Source organism: Malania oleifera, chromosome 2 (genome assembly GCF_029873635.1).
Source record: "Malania oleifera isolate guangnan ecotype guangnan chromosome 2, ASM2987363v1, whole genome shotgun sequence".
NCBI classification, from domain to species: domain Eukaryota; kingdom Viridiplantae; phylum Streptophyta; class Magnoliopsida; order Santalales; family Ximeniaceae; genus Malania; species Malania oleifera.
This window is the reverse complement of record NC_080418.1, coordinates 81,384,154-81,398,212: the sequence shown is the minus strand read 5'-3', so window position 1 is coordinate 81,398,212 and position 14,059 is coordinate 81,384,154. Positions and strand designations below refer to the sequence as shown.

General features: G+C 36.3%; 1 protein-coding gene across 1 annotated transcript in view; it reads right to left on the bottom strand.

Annotated features, from left to right (window-relative positions):
* The window catches only part of LOC131148897 (anaphase-promoting complex subunit 5), a 97,596-nt gene that overhangs the window by 30,342 nt on the left and 53,195 nt on the right, over positions 1–14,059 (bottom strand). The window lies entirely within an intron of this gene.

Genomic DNA, 14,059 nt, shown 5'->3' with positions numbered 1-14,059 from the left:
AAAAGTATAGTGGGAATCTGAATTTTTTTCCTATGCTCGAGCAGTAGGATCACATTTTATCAAAAATCAAATGAACAAAATAGATCAACGACAGGCATAATATTGCTACAAATTATATTTAAAAACATTTATTTAAAGTATTTTGTTCTTTTTAAGTAACTAGCTATATAACTGAATAATTGGGATCCGCAATTATTCCATGAACAAAACTTATCACAAAATTAAGCCTTATCTCTTTTTATATAGTAGACAGCTGTATACCGTGTGGACAATGGTAAAAAAAAAATTCACAAAAACATAACAGTGTGGAAAATCATTTTAAAAAGTAAAAATTTCACCTAAAACAGAATAGTTTTGAGCCTTTAAACTGAAAGAACCATCACAAATCACTTGCTACCATAAATCAAAGCACAATGCGAATTACAAAATAAATAAATCACTAAATAATCTCACTGCAATAGCATGAAACCTCAAAGCATCTCCTCAGCATACTCTGTGCCATAACTGTGAAAATAATTCAACCCAAAACTGAAAACCCCTCAACTTGTAAGGCTAAAACATATTCAGAATTCAATAAAATATTGCCAGGAAATAGAATATCAACCATACAGATGTATGGAAATTCCATGCAACAACAGTATGGTAATGCTGGTGACCCCGTTCTGCAAGTAATGCAAGTTTATGAGTTCCTAGAGTATTTGGAAAGCACAGGGAGGAGAAAGGAAGAAGAGTATTTTGTAGAATATTTGGTCCTCATAGACCTGCTCCAGTCTGTTTTTTGGGATAAGTCATATGCAGTATTTCTTTTTTTTTTTCCTCCTAAGTGGATTTTGGGGATTGATTTCAGTGTAGTAAGATTTCCCACGGGGGAGGGATGAAGGGCGAGGGAGGGATGAAGGGCGAGGGAGGTGTGCAGAGAGAGTTGCTAGCTTGATTGATAGATTCTTACTTTGTAGTGAGTGAGAGAATGAGTTTCCTAGTTTTTTTCAAGCTATCTCTTCTAGATCAATGTCTGATCAGTGATCATGTTGCTATTTGTTAGAATCTAGCAAGGTTAAGCAGGGCCCTGCACTTTTTAGGCTTGACTACATGCTGTCTACCCATTCTTTGGTTAAGATTTCTTAGGTTTAGGTGTCTGTAGGAGGTTGGGATGTTTTAAGATCATAAAAAACTAAAGCATTTAAAAGGTGTGTGGAAAAAGAGTAATGTGGAAGTCTTTGGAGAAAATACGATTAATAAGGTTACAATTATAAATGAGACTGACCTGTCAGATAGGAAGGGGGAAGGAGAAGTTTTATTAGAGTTTGAGGTGGCAAAGCGGGTTTCTTTGAAAAATAAGTTAGAGGAGAAGTAGGGAAATGACGAATCAGAGACAAAAGACTAAATTTAAATGGGTTACAGAGGGTGTGGGAATGGGATTTAAAAGGTTTCAGCTCTCAAGTGAGAGACCTAGAAGGGTTTGGGATTTAGATTCATAAGGAATCTTCCACTACTTTAAAACCCCGACAGGACCAGCTGAGCCAGCTGGGTACGACAGGAATCGGTCCTTTCCCTGTCTGGGTGATGTTACAACATTGTTATGGCATGAACCAAAGTCAGCCCAGCCGAATCTGGGTGACCCAACGTAACCCGATCAAACTCAATTAACTAGATACATTGATCCGTGCTCTCATTGTAAGAGGGGGGAAAAAGGCTTGCAAATTTCAATGGCAATGGTTGTTAAACCCAAGACCTCCTAGAGGAGGCGCCAAGTATTATTTCTTGACATCCTTGTCAATCAATAATATATATATATATATATATATATATTCAAATTATTTCACATCCATTTGTATACCTACATTAAATGCATGTAAGTATACATGGATTTATTCAAATTTTAAGATCTTTTACCTTAAGTGAATACTCAATTAGAATTTGGATCAAACCCCCTTTACTCTTGTTCAATATTTATAAATTAATCAAATCAAAACACTCTTACCATTTAGAAAATTTTCATTGAACCAAATTCCATCTCATTATTATTTAATATTGTTTGACTTCTAATAATGACTGTTGTCATCATTTTCATATGGGCACGCATGTGTGTATTACTCTAATATCACCAATGCAATCACCGGTTTGACCCATCAGTCCAACCAACCCATTTTATCACTTTGACACTAGTCCGGGTTTTAAAACCATGGTCTATTCTTATAACTACTTCTTTCCGCATTTGGCCAGAATATTTAAATCCTTCTCCCCCCCCCCCCCCCCCCCCCAATCATTATATTGGAAAGACAAAGTCCCCTCTAAGATAAAGACTTTGATTTGGTTGGCTATTCTTGATAGAGTTAACTTATTGGAAAGACAAAGTCCCCTCTCAGATAAAGGCTTTTATTTGGTTGGCTGTTTTTGATAGAGTAAACTCGGCCTATGATGCACTTAATGTCCTAATTTTTTCACACACAGTCAGTCCCAAGCCTTGGTAAAAGAGGAGGGTTGCGTTAGGTAGCTGACAGCAAGCGTAAAATTTGTCAGATCACTATTATATGAATCCTTAGCGAATACTTGCTAGGGCGTCCCCTACGAGCAACGCGTTGCACTTGTACTACCCGGGGGCAGCGAAAAGTTGGAGAGGGTGGGCTAGGTCATCGCCCCGAAGTGACGGGCCGTGCTGGTTCTCGAATACGTTGTCAAATATGTGAGGGTTCCTACATCATTCTTGACGTGGGCAGGTAAAGACGTTAGTTCAGGAAACTAGGATTAGATTAGCAACTTAGAATCTAGGGACACTTACAGGTAAAAGCATGGAAATTGCAAACACAATGATTAGAAGAAGAATTAATATAATTTGCCTTCAAGAAACTAAGTGGGTGGCAGAGAAAGCTAGAAAAATTGATAAATTAAGATTTAAACTGTTGAACACTGGAAAAGAAAAACATAAGAATGGAGTACAAATTATTATAGACAAAAACTTAAAAGATACCGTTGTTGATGTAAATAGAGTAGGGGATAGAATTATAAAAATCAAGATGGTATTAGGATGAGATAATAAATATCATTAGTGCTTATGCTCCTCAAGTCAGCTTAGTAGAAAATCTTAAGAGACAATTTTGGGAAGATATGGATAGTATTATACAAGACATACCAAGGACTTAGAAAATATTTATAAAAGGAGATCTGAATGGACATGTTGGGAGGGATAATAAAAATTATGAGAGGATACACAGAGGATATGGATATGGAGATAAAAATGAGCCAAGGGAGATGATCTTAGATTTTGCTATGTCATATGATTTTAGTATAATGAATACTTGCTTCAAGAAGGGAGAAGAACACTTAATAACCTTTAAAAGTGGAAAAAATAAAAGTCAAATAGATTTTTTTTTTTTAACTAGGAGCGTAGATCGCTTATCATGCAAGGATTGTAAAGTTATTCCAGATAAAAGCCTAACCACAGAACATAGAGTCTTAGTGTTAGATATATGTATTAAAAAATGAAAAAAAAAACAAAAAAAAAGGATAAAATAAATGAGTATAAGAGAACTAGGTGATGGAACCTAAATGGAGAAAATATAATAAAATTTAAAGATAAAATGATCAAAGATGGGATTGGACTATAGAGGATGGGATAGATACAAATACTCTTTGGAGTAGATTAGCTAGCTCTACTAAAAAGATAGCAAAAGAGATTTTAGGTGAATCAAGGGGAAGATTCTCGAATAGCAAAGAAAGTTGTTGGTGGGATAAAGATGTACAAAAAGCCGTAAAGAAAAAAGGAATTTGGTATAAAACATGGCAAAAATGTAGAAGCAGGGATAACTTAGAAAAGTATAAGGAGGCGAGAAAAGATGCAAAAAAGGCTATTAGTGAGGCTAAATGTAGATCATTTAATAGTTTGTATGATAGATTAGATACAATAGAAGGGGAAAGAGATATATTTAAACTTGCTAAAACTAGAGAGAGGAAGAGTAAGAACTTAGAAAATGTAAAATGTATAAAAAGTAAGGATGATATTGTCTTGGTTAAGAACGAAGACATTAAAGAAAGATGGTGAAGTTACTTTTTATAAGTTGTTTAATGAAAACCAAATAGAAGACTTAAAACTTAGAATTGTCAAAAGAGGAAAAGGCTAAAAAAAAATGAGATTTATTCGCAAAATTAGAGTTAAGAAGTTAAGTTTCCACTAAAAAAGATGAAAAATAGGAAAGCTATAGGACCAGATAACATCTCAATTGAAGTTTGGAAATGCTTAGGTGATAATGGAATTATATGGTTAACTAATTTAATTAATACAATTATAAAAACTAAGAAAAATCCAAATGAACGAAGAAAAAGCACTTTAATACCTTATACAAAAATAAAGGAGATATTCAAAATTGTAATAACTATCGTGGAATTAAACTTATGAGTCATAAGATAAAACTAAGGGAAAAGGTAGTTGAACAAAGATTAAGGTTAGAAAAAAAGGGTTTATATAGCACGTATACTGCTATCATTAAGGATATGTAAAATGGAGTAATGACTAGGGTAAGGAAAATATATGGAGAAACTAGAGAATTTTCAATCACCATAGGTGTACATCAAGGATCTACTTTGAGTCCTTATCTTTTTGCTTTAGTGATGGACCAACTGACTAAGAGTATTCAAAAGCAGGTTTCATGGTGTATGTCGTTTGCAAATGATATTGTATTAATTGATGAAACTAGGAATGGAGTAGAGGCTAAGCTAGAATTATGGAGAGAAACTTTGGAATCTAGAGGCTTTAGGATAAGTATAAATAAGACTGAATAAATAAAATGTAATTTTAGTAATGATAGGAGGAATATTGGAGACAGTTAAACTTGATGATGAAGAAATAAATAGCACTTGTAGATTTCAATACCTTGGATCTATTATGCAAGCTGAAGGATAAATTGAAGATGATGTAATGCATAGAGTTAAAGCAGGTTGGGTAAAATGGAGAAGTGTTTCAAGTGTGCTCTATGATCGTAGAATACCCTTAAAATTAAAAGGGAAGTTTTATAAATAGCTATAAGACCAGCTATGCTATATGGATCAAAATGTTGGGCGACGAAGAAACAGAATATCCAAAAAGTAAAAGTTGCCGAGAAGAGAATGCTTAGATGGATGAGTGGTATAACATTGAAAAATAAATTAAGGAATGAACATATTCGCAATAAGTTAGGGAACACCCCAATATTTCACAATATATTTAAATAACAATTGTGTTTCACCTCAATCAAATAGTACTTTGGTGCGATTATGAAAGTATTGTACTTTGAAAATTTGTCTACAATCACAAGTATAAACCATGTGTCTCCCATCCTAAGCAAGCCAGTGATGAAAGCCAAGTGAGACACTATCCTACGGTCTCGTTGGTACTTGAAGGGGATCAAGCAGCCTTGCACTCTTCTTCTACTCCACCTTGCCTTGCTAGCAAGTCAAACAAGTTCAAGTACACTCAACCACATAATCATGCATGTGTGGCCAGTAATACCTCCACTTCAGCAATGCCAAAGTGTAATGCCATCGTGGATAACCTGCCCACATGACGTCATTACACTCACTCAGCAGTGTCTTCCTCAGATCTCCAACTCAAGGCACAAAGATCCGGATCGCATGAGTCATCAGCAATCCAACTTCTAACCAGAACTGGCGTGCTTTGCCCTCTTCCAGCAACTTCATGAGGTTTTGGGAAACTGGATCTTTGGCATAGTTCTCCTTAATCCACTCCCACACAATCATGGTAACCTTATTTATCGTCAAGTGAGTTACCATTTGTAAGGCACAAGCTTGGCGTTCCTACCGGTGCATCAATGACTTGGTTCATTTGCCCCGCCTAGCGCTCAAATAAGAAACCAAACTCTGCTATGAGCTCTTGTCAAAGGGCCTGCTTGGGCGATAGCTTTGGCTATGTAAAGAAGTGACCAGCAGCCAAATTATCTACTTTCACCACAAACTTCAAACCAAGTAGGCAACGTCGCCAGGCTCAAAAGTAATGTATCACTACTAGCATCTCCTTCTCGAGTCATGCACTTCCGCTCTACTTCATTAAGCTTATGGCTCTCACATGCAACAAGATGTCAATCCTGCAACAAGACTCCTCAAAGGGCATAGTTTAATGCATTTGTCTATACCTCAAAGTGTTTCATGATGTCTAGAAGAGTAAGTACCAAATCTCGCATCATGGCTTCCTTCAAGTCATCAAAGGCTCCCTGGCACTTCTCTGTCCATTACCACTTATGACCCTTCTTTAGTAGCTCTGTCAACAGGGTAGTTCTCTTTACACCTCCACGAACTTCCAATAGTAATTGGAAAATCCAAGAAAGGAACGCAGCTCCTTCACTATTGTTGGGATCTTCCAATCTGGAATAGCTTTTACCTTCTTCATATCCATCTGGATATGACCTTGCTTAATCACATGACCAAGGAATTTGATGCTCTCTTGAGCAAAAGAGCACTTCACTTTCTTCACATAAAGATTGTTCTCCTACAGCCTATCAAACACCTACAATAGATGTTCTTTATGTTCCTCCAAAGTGAAACTATTGGCAACAATGTCATCTAGGTATACCACCCACAACAAACATGTCGAGGAACTCATGAAATACCTAGTCCATCAAGGTGCAGAATGTTGTTGGCACATTCATCAGCCTGAATGGTATCATTAAGAGGTCATACACCCCATACCATATCACATAGGTCGTCTTTGGAACATCCCCATCTACCATCCTTACCTGATAGTAGTCTGACCGCAAGTTAAGTTTGGTCAAGTACTTTGCATGACTTAACTGATCAAACAAGTCTACAATCACTGAAATAGGGTACTTGTTGCACACAGTCCCCATGTTGAATGTGTGGTAGTCCACACACATCCACATGCTCCCATCATGTTTCCTCTAAAACAACATCGGTGCTCCACACGGTGCTTTGGAAGGACGTATATAACCCGTTTCCAATAGTTCATCAAGTTGTTTCCTCACAATGGCTTGCACCACGCAATGGAGATCTCCATTAGACAAAGGCAACTAGCTAACGACATTAGTACCGCCTCAATCTCAATCAAGAATTCCATTACAAGAATCACATGGAAACCATCTAATGACATGACTGTGAAATTTGCACGTCCCGCCCACTGTCCAAGCTTTACAGTCACTTGCTTGGCTACTCCAAGAGTAGGCTATGCTGTGGAGTGATCTGATTTTCATGCATCCAAATCCTTCTTAGAGGTCAAGTTGAGCCTCTTCGCTTCTGTCTGTGAAACAAAATTATGAGTAACCCTAGTATCAACTATAGCACAAGTGCTCTTCCCATTGATCCACAGATCCACAAACATTAACCCTTTAGCTTGGGTAACTTTTGTCACTTTTGTCTGCCACTCCAACATGCTGAGTAACCCATTGCATCCATCCTCGGGGCTTCCTCCTCATCCTTATCATCTTGTAATGCCCCCTCCGCAACAGAAACTTATAAGCCATTGAGTGATGACTCGTGAGGGCAATCAACAACTCTACAAGTGTGATAACCATACCCTTTAGGCCTCAGTAAATTTAAACTACTTTGATAAATTAGCATGACTTGCTTTGTTTTGCAATAAACAAGGTCACACTAGCCATAATATTCATTTATTTGAGTTGTGTTAACTGATATTGGAAATTTCATTTGACTTATTAGTGATAGGAAGGGCTTAGATGAAAGCAAGCTATAAGGGTCATGCTAAAACATAAATAGTGTAAGAGTTGGGGCAGAGAGAGAGTGAGAGGCACGCTGAAACCACGAGTGACACCTGGCAGCACTACAAACCAGCAGCAGCCACCTAGCAGCTCTGAAAAACCAGCAGCAGACACCTAGCGCACAGATGTCAGCACTGCAGGATCCCTGTTGCCACCAGCTGCTACAGTTCTGCCATGCGTCCAGCTGCTGTCTTAATCTTTCCAGCATTGCAGAACAGCCTGAACACAGAAAAGAATACCACAACCTCTTTCTGAAAACTTTAGTTCTAGAGAGAGAGAGAGAGAGAGGACGAGATAACTCTGCAGAAAATCAGGAAAATTCAAAGAGAATCAGGAGAAAATACAGGAAATTCATAGGGAGACTTAAAATGAGTTAGAAGAAGCTGAAAATCAAGTAGGTGTTCTTAAATTTCATTTATTCACCTAGGGATTTTGGGTATCCAAAGGAAACAAGGGTAGAAACTTGCATAAATTTGAATCTAGGATAAGAAGATTTAAGCTTGTTATCTCTAATTACTTGATATGGCTGCATAATGCATATATGTTTTCTTTGGTTATCATAGTTGCATATATCGTTTAGTTGGGAAATTTTCATGTGAAAGATATTCATCTTGTAAGGATGATGGTTTTACTTGCTATGTCAAAGCTTGAACATGCATATGTTGAATTGTTATTGTGTGAAATATATGGCACCATGTGTTGTCGTGGCTGTGAAATTGTGGAATTTGAGCAAGTAGGGATTATGTCACCCTTGGGTGAAAGGCCCTAAACCCATGGAGGGTATTTCCGCATTAAGCAGTGGTTAGCCAAGCTGGAATTTGGCACTTCTTGTATTTTTGCATTGAGCAGTGGTAGGCCAAGCTGGAATTTGCCATTTGTTTGAGATAAGTGTGCACTTAGTTGAGATCGCACTGCTGTGTTGGGGAAAAAATGTATAAATGCATGCTATTTGGGTGTTTCGCGATGGTCACTTTAGATGAACAGATTGCCTAGAATAAAGAATGTGTTCATGCACTTTACGATCCTGCATACATGTAAGAAATCATGTGTTAAGTATTAAAATCCTTATTTGAATATAAGTGAGTTAAGAATGTCTACTGAGTCTGTGGTTGCTCGCTACTGAGTCTGTGGTTGCTCGCCCTATTCCTTAATAATTTCAGGTTCAAACTGAAGGAAAGCTCCACTTGTTAAGTTCTCCAAGGTACTACCATTTTGACATGTATTACAAGTTGGCAAGAATAGAATAAGGATACTAAGCGTGCATTCAGTTTTAGAAGTTATGTATGCAGACTAGGGAGTGAAAAATGTTGTATGTAAAGTACAGCCCATTGTAAAGAGCTTGTCACTGAATGAAAAATGTTTTTAGTTGCTTATGAAATGGAGAAATGGATAAATGTCTTGTGTTTTCAACAAATGTTCAATCTTAATGGCTTTTAACTAGTTTCCAAATGATGACTTGTAAAACAAATTCTTGCCTAGGCCTAGTGACTCCATAGGATTTTAGATGGAGTCACAGCCGGTCATGTGCCAAAAACTAGGGACATGACAACGAGGGCCTCGACATAAGAAGCATGTCATCTTTACCCTTACCATTGGGTGTATTGAATAATCAAGATGACATAGCTTCTTTTGATGTTGATGCCTTGGTGTTGGCTCTCCCACTATTGGGTTTGCCCATCTTGAAAGACTTTACGTTGTTCCCACCCACACCACTCCCTTTAGACATTGTGGAACTCTCTCCAACATAGTCAGTCAAGCGTCCGCGACAACCTATGCGGTAGGAAAGTCTAACTCTTTACTGATGAAGTTTTGACCTCGCCCACAGCTTCAACCCCACAAGAGAAAATAGAACAACTTGTATTTCCCCAACATATCCCGATTACCCAACATCATAGAAGAAAATTGTTTCACATACTCCCTAATTAAATCATGGTGCTTAAGGTCTCTTAGTTTACGTTGAGCATTGTAACATTTTCAAGAAAGAATTGGGCCTTGAGCTCTCTCTTCAAGTCTGCCCAACAATCAACTACATAGCATCCATTCCCTATTTCATCGTACTTGGTACGTCACCACAACTTAGCATCACAAACCAAGTACATTGTTGCCATGGATACTTTCACCTATTACGAGTTCATCCTCATCGCATGAAAGTATTGCTTTATGTCAAATAAGAAGTTTTCTAACTCCTTAACATCACGAGCACACTCATACATTCTGGGTTATGTTACCTGTGTTCATCTATACTCCAAAGCATTGGAGTTTCCCCTAGTAAGAACCATGAGGTTCATCTTGGCAATCAAATACGCCATCTAAGCCTATAAAGTTTCTATCGTCGCATGTAGGTCCTCTGACATCTACACCATAAAACCCTTTTAATGCTTTTGTGATCCCTTCAAGTATAAACACGTTCAAAAACCTTGGTCATCTACATGGCCACATTGTGAGTTGTATCAGTCTATGCCTCTAGCACTTCAATTCTCTTAGCATTGATTGGCATGGTCTCTTACCATTTCTTAACACATTCCACAACAAAGGCAACTAAACTAATGTTGCAAGTAACCAAGCTATGATACCAACTATCACAGGCCAAATATTTTACACCTTGTGAAGGGTCAAGCGGTACTAGCTAAAGCACTCTTACTTAACTAATCAGCCAAAGATTACCACAGTTTACCACAAGAACACATTCACAACAGTTGATTGTAAACTAACAAAAACAGTAAGCAAGCAAATAACAAGCAAGCGGTAAACATTAAGGCAACGTAATTCATTAACACCACCTACGTAAGCAACATGTGTTTAGTGAGGGAGACATGTAGGCTAAATACGTTTAACAAATGCTAGTGAGTTTTACAAGACTAATGAACACTCACACTCCTCCTAAGAGATTTATATGCTATTTTAGCTCTGGCATCAGGAAGCATCAAATTGTCCAAGGAGTCATACTCCCACTTTACACTAAGGCTTACACACACTCAAAGCATAAAACCTATACTGTTTTTTACATGATGGTAACCCATCCCATGCACACAAGGCAAGCGATCACAAGCAAGCATAATGCCTAAACAAGCTTGGCTCGTGATACTTCTCTATGGGCTTTTGCAGCAAGCTGTCTTAGAGGAAAAACTTTTTCAAGCCTTCAACAAGATTGGAAAGTGGTTTTATTTTGATTGCTTGCTAGTCTTTTTTGGTTTTCCTTTTTCTTAGAAGGATGTCTTACTCTCCTAGTTGTACATTCTTTCATCTTTAATGACATATCTCTCCTTTTTCTATTATAAAAGAAGGAAGAAGAATTAAAAGAAGAAGAAAATAAGAGAAAAATTTTATAGGATTTTATTCAACACCATGTAGCAAGGGAATGGGGGAGATTTTGAGAAAATGATGTAAAGATCATAATAGTGTCTATTGTCTACCATAAGAATCAATACATATTAAATAAATTCTATACAACAACAAGAATCGTTAAGTCCCACTAGGTGGGATCGGCTACAAGAATCCTTCCCTCCAATTCACCCGATCAAGAGCATACTCCTCCTCTAACTAAAGAGCTATTAAATCCTTTCTCACTACCTCATTCCAAATTATTTTAGATCTACCCCTACCCCTTTTAATACTAGAAAACACAACTAACTCACTCCTCCTTACAGGTATGCTATTATTTGTGTGTTTCAAATGTCCAAACCATCTAAGTTGCCCCTCCCTTATCTTGCCTTCGACCGGTGCTATGCCTAGATTATTGTGTATCTATTCACTCCTTTATTTATCTTTTAATGTTACACAACTCATCAACCTTAGCATTTGCATTATGGCAACTTTTATTTTTTTCTACATGTTGTTTCTTAGTTGCCCAACATTTTGATCCATAAAACATGTCAGGCCTTATAGGCGTCTTATAGAACTTTCATGTTAATTTTAATGGTATTCTACAATCACACAACAAGCCTAACGCTTCCTCTATTTTACCCAGCCTACTTTAACCCTATGTATTACATCATCTTCAATTTCCCCTTTCGCTTGCATAATAGATCCAAGATATCAAAACCTACTAGCTCTATTAATTTCTTGATTATCAAGCTCAATCTTCTCCCCAATACTCCCTTATGTCACTGAAATTACATTTCATATATTCTGTCTTATTCGTACTTATCCTAAAACCTTTAGACTCTAAAACAGTTCTACAAAGTTCTAACTTAGATCTCACACCGCTCCTTTCATCAATCAAGACAATATCATCTACAAACAACATGCACTAAGGGGTCTCATTTTGGATATTCCTAGCGAGTTCATTAATTACTAGAGCACAAAAAATCAAGACCCGAATTAGAACCTTGATGTACACCTATTATGATTTGAAATTCACTAGATTCCCTCCTATAATCCTAACACTAGTCTTTACATCATGCATGTCCATAATGACTTCAATTTATGTATTCCAAACTCCCTTCTTTAATAGAGCCCACCAAAGAACTTCCCTAGGTACTCTATCATAGGCTTTCTTGAGGTCAATAAAACCCATAGGCAAGTCCTTCTTATTTTCCCTAAACTCTTCCATTAATCTTCTTAAAAGATAAATAGCATTTGTTGTTGATCTCCCAAGCATAAAACCAAATTGTTTCTCTAAAAATTCTCATTTCTAGCCTTATTCTTTGTTCAATTACCCTTTCTCATAGTTTCATCGTACGACTTATAATCTTAATTCCATAATAATTATTATAATTTTGAATATAGCCTTTGTTTTTGTAAAAAGGTATTAATGTGCTCTTCCTCTATTCCTGCGGCATTTTCAAAGTTTTTACATTAGTGTTGAATAGATTAGATAACCAAATACTTCCTTTATCTCCTAAACATTTTCCAAACTTCAATTGGTATGTTATTAGGTCCTATAAATCTCCCACATTTCATTTTTTTAAAGCCATCTCAACTTCAAGGATTTAATTTTACAAATAAATATCCTATTTTAGCCTTCTTCTCATTTGTCACTTCCAAGCACAAGCTTTCAGTCTAATTTTCATTAAACAACTTGTTAAAGTATCTCCCCCACTTCTATTTTATGTCGTCCTCTTTGATTAAGACATTATCATTCTCATCCTTCATACATTTTATATTACCTATATCTTTGCATTTTCTTTCTCTAGCTCTAACATGTTTATAAATGTCTCTTTCTCTTTCTTTTGTATCGAATCTAGCAAATAAAGTATCATAAGTTCAATGTTTAGGTTCACTAATAGCCTCTTTTGCAATTTTTCTTCTCTCTCTATGCTTTTCAAAATTTTCTATATTTCTACTATTTTCCTACATTTTATACCAATTTATTTTTGTGTTTAGGGCTTTTTGGATATCTTGATCCCACCACCAACTTATTTTATTGCTCAAGTATCTTCCTCTAGATTCACCTAAAACCTCTTTTGCTATTTTATGTTAAGTTAGCCATTCTATTCCACATAGTGTTCGCATCTGCCTTATCCCATATTGTCCAATCACTCTCTTTAATCAGTTTATCCTCAAATTTTAATACAGTTTCTCCCTTCAAGATCCATCACCTAATCCTCTTGTATTTATTTATGGTGCTCTTTCTCTTCCATTTTTAGTATATATATCTAATACCAAGACTTTATGTTGTGTAGTCAAACTTTCACTTGGGATAACTTTACAATGTTAACATGATAATTTGTGTGACACAGCGAAGCACAAGAATCAAAAGTTTCCTGTTTTTTTTTTTTTTTTTTTTTGTTTTTTGCACACTTATTTCAAAGAGAAAATGAACTTACATCTAAAGCATGCAATTTCGGCTTGCAAAGCTAGACCAAAATCAATAAACTCGTGCAATAATTATTTTGAAATTTTTTATATAATAATACATTAAATAAAATTCAACAGAGATAATACAGCCTCCCCTCATACAAGACTCTTAGCATTATGACAAAATAATCTCCCATACAAAACTAATTCATTTTAAGTTACTCTTTTTTTTTGTTTTGCCAAGCAAATTTTAATTTATTCTTAATTATGCAGAATAGACAACAGTTAATGGTTTACATTTGGTTTTTCCATCCCCCGTTGATTACAATGGGACTTAAGTTCGGCAGCATGTAAACCAAATTCGCAACCAATATCAGGACCTTTTGTAACATACAAAGACTAGACATAATATAGAGGGACACTTAATCCTTTCATGCAGTTAGCAGTTAAATATATCGAATAAAAACTAAAAATGATGATAAAAAGAAAGCAATTAAAAGGTAGGATGTTGAAGAGTAATAACAAACAAAAGAATGAGAACGTGCTAGTGTAATTTCAACAAAAACAGCAACAAAAAAAACTACAATCACTAAGCACCACAA